This window comes from Euphorbia lathyris, chromosome 9, assembly GCF_963576675.1.
Source record: "Euphorbia lathyris chromosome 9, ddEupLath1.1, whole genome shotgun sequence".
NCBI classification, from domain to species: domain Eukaryota; kingdom Viridiplantae; phylum Streptophyta; class Magnoliopsida; order Malpighiales; family Euphorbiaceae; genus Euphorbia; species Euphorbia lathyris.
This window is the reverse complement of record NC_088918.1, coordinates 25,932,911-25,953,821: the sequence shown is the minus strand read 5'-3', so window position 1 is coordinate 25,953,821 and position 20,911 is coordinate 25,932,911. Positions and strand designations below refer to the sequence as shown.

Sequence of the window (20,911 nt, the reverse complement as noted above, 5' to 3'; positions counted from 1 at the left end):
AACCAAAAAATGGGTTAACAGTAACCAATTGACTAGTTTACGGGTTTTCATTTCAAAAACCGATGGTTAACCAAAACCGAAAAATAAACCGATTATGTATTGATACACATAAAACTAGTGAGGGCGAGCCTTGGCGCAACGGTAAACGTTGTTGTCGTGTGACCAAGAGGTCACGGGTTCGAGTCTTAGGAGCGGCCTCTTGCCAAATAAATTGACAGGGGAAAGCTTGCCCCCAGTACACCATTGTGGTGGGACCCCTCTCCGGACCCTCGCTCGCGTAGTACGACCGGGCCGCCCTTGTCACACCCGACCCTAGACGATCTCAATCGGCATCGGACGTGAAATAGAAAGATCATAATCAACACTTAGGAGTCTCCAATTTATCCCAGTATCATAATATCATATTATATTACAAGTGAAATACCAAAGTTCTAACCATAATTCTAACAATAAGCAACCAACTTCCAAACCTCGCCTAATCGGTCGGTAACCTTCTCTATATCTTGTACTTTCTCACCTAAAAACATTTAAAAAGGTGAGACAAAAATCTCAGTAAGAAATATAAATTCTAGAAATTTAGTCACGGACGTGACAGCCCTTTTACACATAAAACTAATATAAATATATGTAGAAATTTAATTATCAATATATAAATATAAATATATTGATATTTAATTTTTAAGTTAAAAATATTAAAATAACTTAAAATTTATTTGTTTTGGCAATTTTGTTAATTAAATTTGAAGTTAACTATTATTATTTAATATTTAAATATTATATATTTATTTTAAAGTGAATAATTATAGATGTAAAATGGCATTTGCTACGAAAAGTCACTAATGGTCAACTGATCGAAATATAGGTTAATCGACCGAAGTAATAGATTAACCGAAATATGGTTAACCGAATTAAATGGACTGGTTAATGGTTTTTGTTAATGGACTGGTTAACCGATCATGTGCACCTCTACTAAGAGCAATTATTTATCAAATTGTTTTCTCAGTTATGGAGAAAATTATTCATCAAATTGTTTTCTCAGTTATGAATCTTATCATCTACACTTCACATGTGCATTATTTTATCACTCATTAGTAACAAATCACAAACATATGATTAAATGTGAAAAATAAAATAAAAAACTATATTGTATTTTATACGAGTTGGACAAAAAAAATCAAATACTTCGCCGAAATCTCCAATTCTATTATTAAATCACAAAAAATATGAAATCTTTTTTTTTATAATTAACTTACGTGCAATTGGTGCATAATAAGGAACAAAATATATGTGCTTTATAATAGTGTCTAAAATTGACCCAACTTGCTAATATTAGGGTAAAATTGCTATTAGTTGCCAACGTTAGGGATAAAATTGAACCATTTTAGACGTTAAAAGTAAAATTGCTCCTAGATATAAATGTTAGGGGTATATTTTTACACCTTATCCAATCTTATTATTATAAAGTCTCTAAAATTTATTACAAACAGTTATTTTTTTTTTTTTGAAACCATTACAAACAGTTATTTAATGCTTTTTTAGTTATATAGTCCTTCTGTTTATTCGCTCTTAAACATAATGAAACTACAAAATTAACAATCATATATATATATATATTTATATAAGGAAGTCAAGGAGAAAAACATATGAAAAAGAGTTAGAAAAATGTTATACTTGTAAAACTAGAACATTTTTAGACCAAATCACATTTTTTTTCTACCTTTTTTAAAACAACAATCATCCACCACTGTTTTCTATTTTCCAAATTACTCAATATTTTTGCAAAACACAATATTTTTCGACAAATAAACAGGACATCAAACTTCAATTTGTTGCTAATTTTGGGTTCAATTTTGTATGAATCTTCTTTAGTTTTGGTTTTTCTTTTAATCCCGCAATGGAAGAACATTATCCACTTGCGCCAATCGAGTTTCAACTTTCCGATTAAATGGTGGCAGAAAATAATGTTTCTTATCCATTTACATTGACGTTTCGATTTTCTGAATCGAGTTTTCCACTATTGTAAAAATCATCGACTTGTTGAGAAACTCCTCACATTCTGATGAATCATGATTTCGGAGCCAAATCTCGATGTCGAGGATCAAAAACTTCGCATATAAGCTGGGATGGAAAGTTGATGTAGAATGATAATTGGATTGAATGAATGCTTCATCAAAGGCTTATGCAAAGGACAACTTTTATATGCTATTTATATTGGAAGAGATGGACACAATCAGATGTTTCCTATTGTGTGGACCATGGTCAGTGTAGAAAATAAGAAAAATTAGGCATGGTTCTTAAAACGTTTGCAATCTGATCTTCAACTTGGAACTGGAAAGATTTAACTCTAATTTCAAACATGTAAAAGGTATTGTGGCATTATTTCAATATAAGTATTATCTAGTTGTGTTTTGTGTAGCTTACTAATGTGTTTTTGTTTTTCATCATCTGGCTGTTGCATTTTTCTACAAGTTTGACATTCAATATTGGTACTATCCAGCTGTTGAGTTTTGTATGTATAGCGTACTACTATGTTTTTGTTTTTCATTCTTTAGTTGCTGCATTTTTCTACAAGTATACTTTGTTTTGTGTAGCTTACTATTTTCTTTAGTATAGTAATGAACCATGTTAAATCAGGAAATTAACAAATGTAAAAAACATGTGTATGCTACAATTTATCTTTAGTATTACATTCAACATGTGTATGCTGCAATTTATTAGGAAACTAAAAAATGTAAAAGGGCATGTGTATGCTACAATTTATTAGGATATCAGTGAACTAATGTTTTGCGACACTATGAAGTTATCTTGCTTTGGTAATAACTAGATCTTTTTACTATTATGGACCAGAGATTACAATTGAAGAGATATTTCCTGAATGCGAGCATCGTATGTGTGCTAGACATGTGTATGTTGTCTGGGTGAAAAAATGGCATGATGAAGAGCGAAACATAACTTTTGTAGTATAGTGGTAAGTATTCCCGCCTGTCACGCGGGTGACCCAGGTTTGATCCCCGGCAACGGCGCCAAAAACTTGATGGACGAAATGTGTATCGTACAAAACTAAGGGCAAGTGCACCCTATCGTTATCAAGTAATAAATAGTAAGTAGAGTATCGTTCCCACGAGGATTGTGTTTATAGCTATTGATTTTTGTGAATTTCTATTATTTAAGTAATCAATTTTGGATTTGATGTTTACTAAACTAAAAAATTAAAATAACTGCACTCAATTAATTAAAGAAAAGAAAAACAATATTTATAACTCTTATGATAAAGGTGTTAGAGCAAGGCTTCGCCTAACCTAATAAATAACTTTACTAATAATCCTATCCAAGTTCGTTTAACAAACTTTAGAGACGGTGATTTTCTCCTAAGGAAATCAATCCAGCTTTGGTCCAGTCAAGATTAACCCTATTTCACTTACAATTATCATAGATTTGGTCCAGTCAATAATAAAAGTAAAATAAAAGCATTAAGTTCTTTGAGAAAATCTCGAAGTCAAGTCGTGAAACCATAACCTCGAAAACCGCACTACATAGACATGGGTCTGAAATATGTATTTCCGTTAATTATTTTTGTATCGGTCAACTAAAACAACAAACTAAGACTAGCTAAATATTGATCACTTATCTAACTAGCAAATTAAGCTTCATAGTTTAATCCTCTATTTTATGCTATTGAACTTGGATTTGGATTATCAGTTAATTATTTACTTGTTTAAGTTCCACCATAGCTCTAGCTATGGAGGAGTTAGTTTATGGTAGATGGAAGGAAAACAAGAAAGTTAACAGAAAACAGACTAGAAAACATAATTAAAGTAAAGAAAATAAAAGATGAATAGAGAATAAACTTTGAAATAGAAACTAGAATTAGTTATAAATGTAGAAAGAGAATGAATAAAAAGAAAACTATAAAAAGTCTAAAAGAGAGAGATAAAGAGAGTGTGGTGAGGCCTGTTCCAGGTCTGCTTTCACGCTTTCAAATGTATATATTTATAGTTGCACATGCCTTCATGCATTCCTTGAAACTTCCAACTTTAATGCCATTAAAGAGAAGATTAATGGAGGATTGAATTCTTTGCTCTAACTTCTTAACTTTAATGTAATTAAAAAGAAGATTAATGGAGAGTTGAATTCTTCTTTGCAACTTTTTAACTTTAATAGAATTAAAGAGAGCATTAAGTAGTGTAACTCCTTTTTGAGCATTCAAAAGACTCTTCAAATAGTCATAACATCCCTTAGATGGTTGTTGAGGAATTTATGACAATAAAGACTTATTTAAAGAGTCATGGATTCTTCATTCTTGAACTGCTACGAGGTCGCGACTGGAGGGAGTTCTGACCGGACAACTTTATTTACTTCAATAATGATTTCATAATTGCATTTTTGCCTCAAATAATACCTAAAAACATATGGAACAAGTATTATTTCTTAAAACACAAAACTAAACATAAAACAATTATAAAATATTAAAAACTATCTTAAAATGTATGATTACTATAATTAAAATATATTAAAAACTATATAAAAATGCAAGATAACATGAGAAGTCTACCAACCATCCCTAACTGTGCAAAATTTGGATAAACTTAATAATATTTGCGAAGGTATTGTTGATGATGTTTTAAACCACTCTAATCGCCCAATTTCAACTTGTTGTAAGAGGTGTTGAAATACCTTTCCACATGATTTTGATTTGACAAAATTATTTAAGTTAATCCTATGATTAAGACAATTAAATTTAAGTGCTTTGATTTAATTGTACTAATGAGTTTGTTCAATGTTGAGTAAAGTTTACTAACGAGAACAGGAACTAAGTGTTCAATAAGAAAGACAAAACAAAGTCAGCATGAGCATTGACACACAGCAGAAGCTGAGTAAAATGTAACTCAGCCTTGTTAAAAGAAAAGTCTTCTTCAGAATAACACTTGAAGGCGAAGCTGACCGAAGAAGCTGAGTAGAATATAACTCAGCATAGATAAAGAAATAGATTAAAGGCAAAGCCGATCAAATCAAGCTGAGTAGTCGTCAGAACAACGCCAATGATCCGTTGACTAGAAGACAAAGTCCGACACAAGTCTGCAACAATTCAGAAGCCTCAGAAATCCGCCTTGAGACCTTTTCGAGACGCATGGATTAACTGGCATTTGGCAAGAAGACAAAACTGGCGCTAGAAGACAAACCTGGCGGAAGAAGACGAAACTGGCAAGCCTGACGCCTGCTAAAATCAGACGATAGGATTGGCCTGCGATTTTGGAAGCTGACGAATGAATGACGTTTGAAGACCGTTACTCCCAATGGATATATCGGAATTCAAATGATTTGAAGCTTCAGAATTCAGTATAAAAGGACAAGTTCATCACTTGGATCCTTACGACACATACAAGCCAATACAGACAGAAAAGCAAATCTTCACAAGAGTGAAAATCCAAAATAGAAGCTGTCTGAAAAACAAAGCAAGTTCTTACACCAAATTTCCAATCATTGTGTAAAAGTCTAGAGTGAATTTGTATTCATCTAAAGTGTTCTTCATTTAGAGAGAACAATTTTGTATCAATCGCAAAGGTTAGAAGAGTGAAGCTGAGTACTCGGTTTTAGTACTCAGCGGTAGAGAAAATTTGAGTGTTCGGTTATAGCGCTCAGTAGGATTGAGTAGATGAATAGAGGACGGTACTCTTGCATACTCAATTGCTTTGTAAACGGTTTGTGCTCTACCTTTAAAGAGCTCAGTAGTGGATTGAAAAAGCCCGGAGGGATTCTGGGGACTGGACGTAGGTGGTGAGGCCGAACCAGGATAAGGCTGCTGAGTAATCTCTAACCCTTTCCTTTGATATATATGTATGTGTTGCTTGCTTAAATCACTCAGTATATAATTTGTATAAGCCGACGCTGAGTAATCAGAGTGCTGAGTTGGAAGCTGACCTAAAGTACTATCTCCCAACTCACAATTGAAACAGCTCTAGTCAGCGTCTGATTAAAGTTGTCTCATACTTCACTCAGCCTTGCTGACCTAAAGCTGAGTTAAATTATCAAACATTTAATTAAGTCAGCATTATTAAGCGAAAAAGTTACATTAGTTCCTAACCCCCCCCCTTGGAACTAATCATATTAAGTTACACGGGACCAACAAGAGGTTCTTTAGAATAACCTTGCAATACGATGTGGTTTGATTATAATATTAACGAGACTTTCAACGGTTGGATGTTTGAAGCGCGCAAATCCATCATAACTATGCTAGATGAGGTTATAATCCTAGTTATGAGAAGAATTGGAATAAAGAGCCAACAACGCAACAATTGGATTGATGACGTATCGAAAAGGGCTATGGAAAAAGGTGGAAAAAAACCATGTATTGTCTTTCAAATGGAAAATTGAATTCAATGGTGACAGGATACAAGCTAACACACATAGAAAACCCCAATTTTAAGCATGTAGTGCATTTAGGAAATAAGACTTATTCCTATAGAGAGTGGGAGTTGACTGACATCCCATGCCAACACGCTATCACTTCCATAGTAGAAGCATGCAGTGAGACAAAGGATTTTATATCTCACTGGTATCGTAAAGAAATGTATTACAGGGCGTACCAATTTAAGATTGAACTGATAAGGGGAGTGGATTTATGGAATACAAATGGTTTTGAGGAGATTCTTCCGCCTCCATTGAGGAAGCTTTCGAGGAGGCCGAAAAAAGTTAGAAGAACAGACAAAGATGAATATAATAGATATGAAGCAAAGGATGTTGCAGACAACATAGATGCTGATCATGATGGTGAAGAAAAGGAAGATGGTGAAGATCATGTTGGCAATGAGGATGCTAATGTTGAAGAAAAGGAAGTTGATAATTTGTCCAACTCTATGTATTACTAAATATAATCAATTTTAGTGCATAATTTATCCTATTGCAAATCAAAAACACTTATCTTTTCCTATAAGTTCATTTGTTTCAAAATTTGTTATTCAGCTTATAAATATTGATTTTTGGGGACATGTTTCATTGACTTCTATTAATGGATATAAATGATTTTTACCAAGTAGATTATTATAGCAGGTATATACATGGATATATTTTTTTGGAAATAAAATCTTAGGCAACACAAACTATACAAAAAGTTTTCCCCTTATGTTGATACTCAATATAATGTTAAGATACAAAAAATAATATCTCATAATACACACGAGTTAAATGTTCATGATATTTTTTCCCATATAGATGATATCATCATGACAGGTAGTGATAATGAAGAGATTCAATTTGTGAAAAAAGAAATCTTGATATTGGATTTAAAATTAAGGATCTAAGAAATTTGATGGACTAGAGATAACAAGATCATCAAATGGCCTTTTTATGTGTCAAATAAAGTATGTTCTAGACTTATTAGTAGAAACATGATTGTTAGCTTGCAAACCAAATTCAACACCAATGGATAGGTCAGTCAGATTATCTAAAGATGTCGGACAACCATTAAAAGATCCACATAAATATAGGAAGGAAGTTTGTTGAGCGATTTCCGCAAGTGCACGGTATACGCTTGTAGTAATAAAAGATATCGAACCCACAGGGAACGCTTTTTAACTAAAACCTTATTTGATTCAGTTTTATTCACGCCTTTAGGTTTAACAAAAGAAATTCGTTCAATTGATTGAATTGGTTCGGGTAAATTAGGATTAGATAAGAATATTATATTGAGTTTAGAGAACAATTCCGTCTTGAGATTTTGATTACAAGACAGATACTTCCGTAATTGGAATAAATAGAAGGTATAAAACTTATTTTCATAAAGCAAAGAAAACAACTTTAACTTTGGTAAGATTATGGACATGTAATAATATAGGAATTTATTTAATTAAATGGCTTTGAACCGTAGAAATCTCTCTAGTTCGGAGTAGATTTCTACCTTAATCAAATTAGTATTTTATATCTGATAAGCCGCGATCAGCGATCATATCATCCATAAAAACTAAATCTGTCAAGTGTTCAACAAAGTTCTTATATGAATAAGATGGAATAGAACGTTTTAATAAAAACACCAATTTATCATTTTGAAAATCATTTTGTCAGAACAATATCAAAATAACAATAGAAAGAATGTATTGAATAAAATAAATATATCATTAATGAAATGTGAATCTTCACAAGTTAACAGAGAAGTAGAAACATGGAGAGCATTGCGACGAAAACTTTGAGATCCGGGTTGTCAATCTTTCCCTCAAACTGCGTAGGTTTGTCAGACCCTATACGCTTCAGCCGTTAATTCTTCTCGCTGAATCTTCGGAATAGAGACTGGTCAGTCCACTACCAAAATGAAAACTTATCTCTGATCTACCTTAGAAACTAAACTAATACTGTGTTTATAACTAATCTAATAACAACTTGTGTACATCAAGTTTGTTTACACAGAAATGTAATCTAACTTTCTGATTCTTTTCTGAATCAGAAAACTCAACATAATAACTCTCTTCTCTAACTTTTCTAACTTAACCAACTACTTAAATTTCTGAAATGGATCACTTATTTATAGTTGTTGAAGGGTTGTAAATGATGGGTCATGTCCGTTGGTGAAGGGTCGCTTTTATCCAAACGAACAGACACGTTTCTCGGATTAAAACATGTGAAAACTGTGCAGAATTCTTCGCTGTCTCATATGAGATTTTGAAAATCTCAGTCGCGACAGGGGGTGCAGGGGCGAGTTGAAGATTTCGTTTTTTCGAAGTTCGGCTTTCATAAGTCGCGACTGAGATTATGAAAATCCCAGTCGCAACAGGGACTTGTCTCCCCGTCTCTCGACTGCTTTTTGTCCTCCTTGAGCGTTCTTCTGACTGATACGTATTCTTGGTATGTTTTTTAGGTTTTTCCTCCATTTTAGCTTCGTTTTAGCTCCGTTTTTGGATTTAACCAAATAATTAAGTACCTTGCATCAAAGAAGTAAATAAAGACGTAAAAGTATTCCAAATGAATATAATTAGCACGATTTCAATGTAAATTTAACGTATTTATATATGATATTTTAGGTATATTTTGGGCTTAACAAACTCCCACACTTAAGCTTTTGCTAGTCCCGAGCAAAATTTCACTGAATTTATTCTTTAATCAATCTCTTTATAAATAGAACATATATCCATATTTTCCTCTTTAAATTAGTTAAACCGAAAGATAAACTCTTCATAGTAAATTTATACGCAAAGTATCAAACTAGCTAGTGTAAAAGAGATATATTATTCGTCTTGTATCTCAATTTTTATATTGAAGTATTCGGGACGGTGTAAGCACGCATGTTTTTGAATCGTTCGTCTCAAGGCATTTCTAAGCACAAAATTTCCTTTCCCAAACCTAAACTATTACAAATATAGATTTATTAAGGACTTAGGTTTAATATATTTGCTTAGTCACGCCCGTGATAAGGGTGGTCTCGTCCGTGACTTAATATAAATTAATTTGCTTTTGTGTTCGTTTAAGAGGTACCGACCATGCCATGGGTGGACGCAATCGTTACTTAAAACTTTAAACACGTTTAATTTTGCTTTAATTTCGAACGTTCCTTTCATACCTCGATTGTGATAAGGGTGGTCGCAATCCTGGCCAAAAGTAAACGGTACTTAATGTTCTTTTAATTTGCTTTTGTGACTTAATATAAATTAATTTGCTTTTGTGTTCGTTTAAGAGGTACCGACCATGCCATGGGTGGACGCAATCGTTACTTAAAACTTTAAACACGTTTAATTTTGCTTTAATTTCGAACGTTCCTTTCATACCTCGATTGTGATAAGGGTGGTCGCAATCCTGGCCAAAAGTAAACGGTACTTAATGTTCTTCCCTTTCATACCTCGATTGTGATAAGATTAGTCTCAATCGTGGCCAAAAGTTAAGAATACGACTACTTGATTTAATTAACACGAGTTATAAAAATATAAATTGGGAAAATAAAAATAGCACATTCATCCTATATTGACTTGAAATTCAACATGTATTATGGTTAAAGTTTCCTTAAAAACTTCAATTGGTTTTTAATGTAAGACGAAAAATAATATCGAGCTAAAAAGCTAAAGTTGTTAGTTCGATTTATGCCTATAAACCTAATTGAAAATTGAAAATAAGATTTATATTTATCATGAATTCATGATATAAAGTTGAGATTTGAAACTAAAGAAATTTTACTTATATACATTTACTCGAGACGTTTTTGATAAAATCGTATCAGAGATTTGTAAAAATATTTGTAAAAATATTGCCCGTATAGAAATATTATTTCTATCAATAATGATAACCTTAAAATATGCTTAACATTATTTTGAAAGTTGACTTGTTTGAAACATATGAAATATATATACTTTAACAAAAATATATGTTTATGAAAAATATCTATTATTTTTGAAAAGTGTTGCATTTTATACTTTACTTAAACATGCATTTATATGTAAATAAATAACATTCATTCTCATTCGTTGCATTCATTCGTACTTAAAATTAAAACGAATATGAAATATCTCCTCCCACACTTAATTTGGACCATGTCCTCATTGGTGCAAAAAGCGATAAAACACGAAAAATAGTACGAAATAAACCATACAGATTAGAATTGAAAAATATAGTACCATAACATTCAAACATAATAATAAAGATAATTGTACCAAACATAATTAAAAATATTGTACCAAACCGAATAAAACATAATAACGAAAATGAGGTAAAAGATAGAAAGGATAAAACCTATCAAGGTGAAGGTGGTGGGGAAGGCGTAGTCTCAACTCCTTGGCGTCGGAAGAAAGATAGCAACCGGCGACGAGTAGATTTGTGCTCACGTCTCAACGTAGTGATATTGGCATCCACCGTGTTTATCCTCGAATTCATTTCGGTATTGGTGGCAACGACTTCATCTAACCGCAAATTCATGTGACGGTTATGCTCGTTCATTTGTTGCAAAACACGTTGCCATCCAACTTGTTCATCAACATTCGGTTCTACAGGTGCTTGCTCGTTGGTATGAACATCAACATGCTCCTCCTCCTCCTCCTCTTCATCAAATTCCTCTTCATCTTCCTCATCATCATCTTGGGCACCCAAACCTTGAGAACTCGAAGCTTCACTACCCATGGTAGCAAAAACACGTCTTGTACGAGCTTCATAAGAGATAAAGGCGGGAGGTCCTATTTTATTCAATAAATTGGCCCTTTGAAGTGCCGTGAGATCCAATGAAGGTAAACCAACATGAGGCATATTTTGATAATCTACTAATTCACCCCGAGCACCCAAAACAATACCGGTAATTAAATTACCCATAGGTACTTGCTTATTGCGGGACTTGGAGGCTCGAACTAAATTAGTAAATATCATCTCAATACTATCAATGGTCAAACCCTTAAAAATACTATCCAACACAAACAAATCACGAACTTGCACCTTTGAACTTTCAACCCGACCAAATAAGGAAATGATAAAAACTTGTGAAAGAAGAAGATACAATCATCCTTAAGTAGTTTACTAGATGTATTCTTTGGATTAAAAACATCTAAACCGGTTAAAGATTGCCAAACCGTGTGTGAATTAAAAGTCTTTGGTTTGGAATAAAAATTCCGAGTAGGAAGTCCAAACCAACGGTTCATGGCCGCATACCCAACGTCAAAACGAACTCCATTATTCCGAGTAGGAAGTCCAAACCAACGGTTCATGGCCGCATACCCAACGTCAAAACGAACTTCATTATTCCGAAAAGAGATAACTCCTTTCTTCCTGTCTTAGGTTAAAGTAACCAAAAACTCAATAATATGCGATTTAATACTAGGAAAACATATACTAGAAAATCTTTTCCAACCAAGCACGGATAGATATTCATCAATACGTTCGGTAAAAGAAAGTGTGTTACCGTATCGGTGTCAAGGAAAAGCATGTCGACGAACTCTATTTGGCTATTAGAAAATCGGCGATATTTACGTCCTTTGGCTTCCGTCGCAATATCGAACGGTGCTCCATATTGAACTCGTAATCAATTAACTTCGGTGGCCTTAGTTTTGTTAGCAAAGGTCTTTTGTCTAGGCATTTTGTTTGTGAAATTTGGTGAAAGAGGTGAAGAAAATATGAAAGGATGAAAGGAAGAGTAAAAGATAATGGTGGTGATTTAGGGAAGAAGAAGATGAATAGGGTAAAGATTTATAGGGAAGATGAGTGAATCTTGGTATTGGGAAGAGAAAAGATGATTGATTGGTGTAAAAATAGGTGATTTAAATAGGTGTAAGTAATAGGTATTGATTAGGATAGATGAATAGGTAAGTAATTAGAGTAGGAATAGGAAAAGATGCAAAATTCACCCCTAATCCCGTGACTGGAAGTCGCATGTCGCGACTGAGATTTTCAAAATCTCAGCCGCGACAGCAAGTATGTAAGGGTGTTGAAATTTTGCTGAAAGTTGTCCTCTTGCTGTCTCAACTGAGAATTCAGAATCTCAACTGAGATTCTGGAATTTCTGGGTAAAATTGGGACTATTGTCGACAATTTTAACATGTCTAAACCAATTCCTCTTATAATTAAGTGACATTAATGTGAATATTAATCCCTGAAACTGAGATAAACAAAACTGAAACATTAAATTGAAGGAAAACCAAGGGTTGTTCCTTAAATAAAAGAAATAAACTAAGGAATTAATGCACTTTTATTTATTATAATCAAAATATAAACAATACTTTAATATATATTACATAAAAACATCTTACTCATAAAAACACAAAATATAAACACTCATATATATAATAAAATAAAACAGAAACTCAAATTATATCCCTAAGTAGTTGACAAACGACGTGCATTGGCCCTGTTAATCTTCGTTTGAATGAAGATTTGCCTCTCTGGAGCAGAAAGGAATGTTGGACCAGAACGAAAAACTCGTTTGACAAGCCCCTCATTCTCCAAGAACTCGTAGTCTAGAATAGGGAATGGTTCCGTATCAGTCCAAGGGACAGAAATGGTTCCCTTGGCTCCTAAAATGATTCCACAAATGATGTTGGCGAACCCAATCTTCCGGTTCTTCGAACGGGAAGCGGCAACTAACCCCTCCATTAGAATCTTCGAGGAGTTCACTGAGTTGCCTTGGAAAATGTCGCCCAACACATAGAGATCAGTATCTTTCACAACATTGCTACTGACTCGACCAAAAAGACTATGACAGAGGAATTTGTGCAAATACAACATGGAATTAGAATTGATGGATTTGTTGAAGGCAAGACGTGGATTGAATCGCCAAAATCCTGTTAACATCCTCCATATGTCTGTAGAAGTCATATCCCGTCCAGGATGGTGCTGAGTTGTGTCTTGGGGTGGAAATCCAAACCAATTATGAAGTTCTGGATATCCAAAAGTGAATATCTGCCCCTCACAACGAAAATTGAGACGAACACGTCTCTTATTGATGAATCGAACAGTGGATAAAAACTCTAAAACCCAATTCCCTATTATAGGAAATTTCATAGCAGCAAATTTGGTCCATCCCAAATTAGTCAGATAGCGATCTATGTCTTCGCTTATTCCGAGTTCCTCGTTCAGAAACTCGTCCATATACATCATGCCAAAGAATTGAGCATATCTGAACTGCAGAAAACATTTCCCTTCGTCATGATTATAGATTGGAAACCATGCGCCATAACGATCAGAGATATCAATTTTTCCGCTTTGAGCAGAAGTGTGTTTTCGAACATTTTTCAAAGACTTAGTCATGTCTGTGAGAGAGAAGAAAATGAAGTCTGTAGGATTGAGAATTTGAGAAAGAAATTCAGAAAGATGAAATGAAATGGAAGAAGTCTGATCCTACAGGAATTTATAAGACCTATAAGTGAAAGGTTGTGTATGTTAAAAAAAAAGTGCCAAAGTGATACCTCTTTGATTCAACTGAAAGAAATTTTAAAGAAAGAAGACTGTAATCCCTTACAGTTATTTCAATTGCAAAAGACAGAAAATCTCAACTGAGATTTCCAAATCCTGAAACATGGAAAATCTCAACTGAGAGTTTTGCATGTTTGTTTTTAATTTCTCAATAACACTTAACATTTAACGAAATCATTTTCAAAACATGACTAGATTAAAATTTTAATGTTGACAAAACTTATTTGTACACAACATAAAAAAAATAAAGTAAATAAAATTAAAAATAAAAATAAAAATAAAAATAAAAATAAAAAAATTAAAAAAGAAAGAGTAAAAAAATTATGAACATAAAATAATAAAAAAAAACTATAAATTAAAAATATGAAAACTAAATAAATTAATTTTCATAGAATTTATCCACGGATTCAATTGCTTGAATTGGAGCTCCGTCGAAATAAATCTTGCAACAATTACCATTAACCTTAAATCGATCGTCATTGGACTTTTCTAGCTCCAAAGTTCCGTAATCAAATGTTTTAACAACAAAAAATGGTCCAGTCCATCTAGATTTTAGCTTACCTGGAAATAATTTTAATCTCGAATTAAAAAGTAAGACTTTATCCCCAACATTAAAATTTTTAATTTTGATTTTGCATCATGCCACTTTTTAACTTTTTTCTTATAAATTCTTGCATTTTCGTAGGACAAATGGCGTAATTCATCCAACTCGTTTAAGTCGAACAAACGCTTTTTCCATGCGCTTTGCAAATCATAATTAAGGGTTTTTATAGCCCAATATGCTTTATGTTCTAACTCAACTGGCAAATGACAAGCTTTACCATAGACTAATCTATAAGGTGTCATTCCGATAGGTGTTTTAAATGCAGTACGGTATGCCCATAATGCATCGTTAAGTTTATGTGCCCAGTCTCTTCTAGAAGACGAAACTGTTTTCTCAAGTATCCATTTGAGTTCTCTATTTGAAATTTCCGCTTGACCATTCGTTTGAGGATGGTACGTCGTAGAGATACGGTGGTGTACTCCGTATTTTTTCATAAGTGACTCAAAACTTCTATTTACGAAATGAGTACCACCATCGCTTACCATAACTCTAGGAACTCCAAATCGACAGAATATTGCATTTATAAACTTAACAACTACTTTAGAATCATTTGTCAAGGTTGCAATTGCTTCAACCCACTTTGAAACATAATCTACGGCTACTAATATATAATTTTTGCCAAAAGAAGTAGGAAAAGGACCCATGAAATCGATCCCCCATACGTCGAAGATTTCAACTTCCAATATGTTCGTAAGAGGCATCTCATCCCTTCTTCCTAAATTCCCAGTTCTCTGACATTTATCACAGCGGACAATAAATGAACGGACATCTTTAAACAAAGTAGGCCAAAAGAATCCGCATTCAAGTATTCTAGCTGTTGTTTTGCTTACGCTATTATGACCTCTGTAAGCGCTAGCATGACATTCCGACATTATAGAGTCATATTCAAACTCACTAACACATCTCCTAAGTATTCCATCGCCGCATGTTTTGAACAGAAATGGATCTTCCTAAAAATATCTCTTAACCTCTGAAAAGAATTTCTTCTTTTGCTGAGAATTCAGTCCATCTGGCACAACATGTGCAGCTAAGTAATTTGCTATATCCGCATACCATGGAGCTATGACACTTTGTACTTGCATGAGATGTTCATCAGGGAAATCATCTCGAATGCCTAATGTTTCACCGATGGGACCGTTTTCATCCTCAAGTCTTGATAGATGATCGACGACAAGGTTTTCAACTCCCTTTTTATCTTTAATCTCCATGTCAAATTCTTGCAATAATAAAACCCATCTAATAAGACGCGGTTTTGCATCTTTTTTAGCAAATAAATATCGTAAAGCTGCATGATCTGTATAAATGAGGACTTTAGATCCTAACAAGTAAGATCGAAACTTATCACATGCAAAAACTACTGCTAACATTTCTTTTTCAGTTGTGGTGTAATTTAGCTGTGCACCGGACAATGTGTGACTCGCATAATGTATAACATGAAGTTTCTTATCCTTCCTTTGACCTAATACACATCCTACAGCTAAGTCACTCGCATCACACATAATTTCGAAAGGTAGATTCCAATCGGGTTTTGATATTATAGGTGTACTGACTAAAGCCGTTTTCAAAGTATTGAAAGCTTGTAAACAATCCTCATTAAAATCAAAAGTTGAATCTTTCATAAGCAAATTAGTAAGTGGTTTGGAGATTACAGAAAAGTTCTTTATAAACCTTCTGTAAAAACCTGCATGACCTAAAAATGATCTTACTCCCTTAACAGTGGTTGGTGGGGGTAATTTTTCTATAACTGTGAAGTCTTTGCTCTGTCCACTTCTAAACCTTTTTCAGATATCTTATGACCTAAAACAATTCTTTCGTCTACCATGAAATGACATTTTTCCCAATTTAATACTAAATTCGTTTCCTCACATCTAGACAACACTTTATCTAAGTTCTGTAAACATGCATCGAAACAATCTCCATAAACTGAAAAATCATCCATGAAAACTTCCATTATATCTTCAATGAAGTCATTAAATATTGCTGTCATACATCGTTGAAATGTTGCTGGTGCATTACATAGACCAAAAGGCATTCTCCTATATGCAAATGTTCCGTAAGGACACATGAAGGTTGTTTTGTCTTGGTCATCTGGATAAATGTAAATTTGAAAGAATCCGGAATAACCGTCTAGGAAACAATAAAATGCATGACCAGCTATCCTTTCGATCATTTGATCAATGAAAGGTAGAGGAAAATCATCTTTCCTAGTTGCTTTGTTTAGGTTCCTATAGTCTATACAAACCCTCCAGCCGGTGGTGGTTCGTGTAGGTATCAATTCACCTTCATCATTTCTTACAACAGTTATGCCTCCTTTTTTAGGTACACAATGGATTGGACTAACCCATTCACTATCCGAGATCGGATAAATGATTCCATTGTCGAGAAGTTTAGTAATCTCATTTTTGACTACTTCTTTCATGTTCGGATTTAAGCGTCTTTGCCTATCCGCTTTAGGTGGCTTATCCTCTTCTAAGTGAATTCTATGCATTACGATACTAGGATTAATTCCTTTTAAGTCTGAAATTTGCCATCCCATACTTCCTATCCTATTTCTAACAATTTCTTTCAACTTTTCTTCTTGATCATTTGTTAATTTGTTAGAAATAATTATAGGTAGAGAATCGCCTTCGCCTAAGAAAGCGTACCTCAAATGACTGGGTAACTCTTTAAGTTCTAATTTAGGGGGTGTTATAATCGAAGACGGAACAGGTCCATCTTCTCGAATCAAAGGCTCTGGGTCCTTATCATCTAATTCCTCACCTATTATAGGTTCAATTATTTCTTCACTTTGAATAACGTCATTGACACATTCCTCGACTAAATCAAGTTTCATACAAGCGAATTCCTCCATAGGGTATTTCATCGCTTTGTTCATATTAAACTCGATCTTATCTTCTCCTATCCTTAAAACTACCTTCCCTTCCGACACATCTACTAGAGCACGTCCCGTGTTCATAAATGGTCTATCGAAAATTAAAGGGCAATTTACATCATATGCAAAGTCTAATATAACAAAATCGGTAGGAAAAATAAATTTATCGACTTTGACTAAAACATCTTCAATTATACCATATGATCTCTTATTGGTTTGATCCGCTAATTGCAAAACCATATTGGTACGTTTGATATCTTCTTCTAAACCTAACTTATTAAAAATAGACAACGGCATTAAGTTTATATTTGCTCCTAAATCACAAAGACAACTTGAGAATTCAATGTCTCCCAACTTACACGGAATAGTAAAACATCCGGGATCTTTGAGTTTAGTGGGCAAATTACTTGACACGATTGAACTACAATCTTCAGTTAACGAAATGGATGAAATTCCTTCCCAACTGATTTTCTTTGAAATTAAATCCTTTAAAAACTTACCATAGTTAGGAATTTGCGTGATTGCATCCATAAACGTTAAATTGATGTGCAAATTTTTAAGTTTATCCAAAAACGTTAGAAGTTGTTTGTCATAGTTCTTATTTCGGATTTTGTGCGGAAAGGTGGTTTGGGTACAAAAGGTTTGGTACTTGTGTCATATGGTGAACTATTTTTGTTTAAGATATCTTCTTTGGATTTTGATAAATCAGTTCCTAGTAATGTTGCATCTTTGGGCATTTCCGGCCCTTGATAATTTTTCCCTGAACGAAGAGTGATAGCCTTCACCTGCTCTTTCGGATTTTCTTCCGTATGGCTGGGAAGATTTCCCTCTTTTCGAGATGGAATTGATTTAGCAAGTTGACGAATTTGAACCTCCAAATTATGGATGCTAGATGAGTGGTTTTTAATAAGCTGATCGAATTTATTTTCGATCCGTTTAAAACCATCATCGTGATTACTTATTTTTCCACTAATAGCATCTATAAACTTGTCGATTTTAGAAGATAAAGTGCTAATCGTATCTCTTGACTGATTTTGATAACTAGTGGTACGATTTTGATTAGCACTTGCATTATTGTTATTGTTATCTTTCCAGTTAAAGTTAGGATGATTTCTCCATCCAGAATTATAAGTAGTAGAATAAGGATTGTTCGTTTGGTTTTGCCCTTGGAAAAAATTTACATGTTATATCTCACTCATGTTTTCGTAATCCACATCCGTTTGGATTGGATTACCATTGATATCGCGTGGTGCCATAAACTTATCAATTTTATGCGATAAAGCAGAAAATTGGGCTTGTAACATCGCGACTGGATCAAGTTCCACTATACCTTTAACTGATGGTGTGGTTGAGGATGATGGTTTTGTCACCGGTATATGTCCACGTTCCGCGGGCCACATACTGCTGTTGATTGCCATTTCCTCCAAAAGTTCTCTCGCTTGGGCTGATGTTTTCTTCATAAATAGCCCTCCCGACATAGCATCTAATGAACCCCTAGTTGTAGGATTTAGTCCATTGTAAAATGTTTGCATTAAAAGTTCAGCGGGTAATTGGTGGTGTGGGCATAAACATTGAAGTTCTTTAAAACGTTCCCAAGTCTCATAAAGAGTCTCATTATCATTTTGAGAAAACGATGTTAACTCTTTTATGACTCTTGCGGTTTTTGCTAAAGGAAAATATTTTGATAAAAATGCTTGGGCTAATTGTTCCCAAGTGGAAAAAGTTGCGGCTGGCATAGAAGTTAACCATTCTTTGGCTCTATCCTTCAAAGTGAAAGGAAAGAGGCGAAGTTTGATTGCTTCTGCAGTCACATCTGGGATTTTAAAAGTGTCACAAATTTCAAGGAAATTTGTTAAATGGGTGTTAGGATTTTCGTTAGGTAACCCGTAAAATGTTACATTATTTTGCAACATATGAAGCAAAGCTGGCTTAATTTCAAATTGGTTTGCGGTGATTCTGGGTCTAACGATACTATCGGTCACACCGGCCACACCTGGCCTAGCGTAATCCATAAGTGTTAGTGGGTCTGCCATTTTTTCTGGCTCGGTATTTGTCTTTACTGGGGTTTTGTTTTTGTTTTTCTTGTTCTTCCTAATGGTTTTCTCAATTTCTGGGTCTATAGGGTCTGGTACAATGCCTGAACTTCGAGAACTACGCATGAACCTGAAATCTTGCACGAACCGAAACTACCTACAAAACAGAATTTGAAAAATAAATAAATCAGTAAATTAAAATTAATAAAAGTTAAAATAAGTATGTTTAAACCTAGATTCGAAATAAAACATGAAAAATCTAAAATTTTGTCAAAAAATTTTGGCGTTCCCCGGCAACGGCGCCAAAAACTTGTTGAGCGATTTCCGCAAGTGCACGATATACGCTTGTAGTAATAAAAGATATCGAACCCACAGGGAACGCTTTTTAACTAAAACCTTATTTGATTCAGTTGTATTCACGTCTTTAGGTTTAACAAAAGAAATTCGTTTAATTGATTGAATTGGTTCGGGTAAATTAGGATTAGATAAGAATATTATATTGAGTTTAGAGAACAATTCCGTCTTGAGATTTTGATTACAAGACAGATACTTCCGTAATTGGAATAAATAGAAGGTATAAAACTTATTTTCATAAAGCAAAAAAAACAACTTTAACTTTGGTAAGATTATGGACATGTAATAATATAGGAATTTATTCAATTAAATGGCTTTGAACCGTAGAAATCTCTCTGGTTCGGGTAGATTTCTACCTTAATCAAATTAGTATTTTATATCTGATAAGCAGCGATCAACGATCATATCATCCATAAAAACTAAATATGTCAAGTGTTCAACAAAGTTCTTATATGAATAAGATGGAATAGAACGTTTTAATAAAAACACCAATTTATCATTTTGAAAATCATTTTGTCAGAACAATATCAAAATAACAACAGAAAGAATGTATTGAATAAAATAAATATATCATTAATGAAATGTGAATCTTCACAAGTTAACAGAGAAGTAGAAACATGGAGAGCATTGCGACGAAAACTTTGAGATCCGGGTTGTCAATCTTTCCCTCAAACTGCGTAGGTTTGTCAGACCCTATACGCTTCAGCCGTTAATTCTTCTCGCTGAATCTTCGGAATAGAGACTGGTCAGTCCACTACCAGAATGAAAACTTGTCTCTGATCTACCTTAGAAACTAAACTGATACTGTGTTTATAACTAATCTAATAACAACTTGTGTACATCAAGTTTGTTTACACAGAAATGTAATCTAACTTTCTGATTCTTTTCTGAATCAGAAAACTCAACATAATAACTCTCTTCTCTAACTTTTCTAACTTAACCAACTACTTAAATTTCTGAAACGGATCACTTATTTATAGTTGTTGAAGGGTTGTAAATGATGGGTCGTGTCCGTTGGTGAAGGGTCGCTTTTATCCAAACGAACAGACGCGTTTCTCCAAACGAACAGACGCGTTTCTCGGATTAAAACATGTGAAAAATGTTCAGAATTCTTCGCTGTCTCATATGAGATTCTGAAAATCTCAGTCGCGACAGGGGGTGCAGGGGCGAGTTGAAGATTTCGTT

At 33.8% G+C, this 20,911-nt stretch overlaps 1 non-coding gene across 1 annotated transcript; it reads left to right on the top strand.

The window, feature by feature from the left end:
- Positions 1 to 18,887: 18,887 nt before the first annotated feature.
- Positions 18,888 to 18,994, top strand: LOC136207718 (small nucleolar RNA R71). Its single transcript, XR_010676847.1, has one exon. It is a non-coding gene; the product is annotated as a small nucleolar RNA R71 (small nucleolar RNA).
- The last annotated feature ends 1,917 nt before the right edge of the window (positions 18,995 to 20,911 follow it).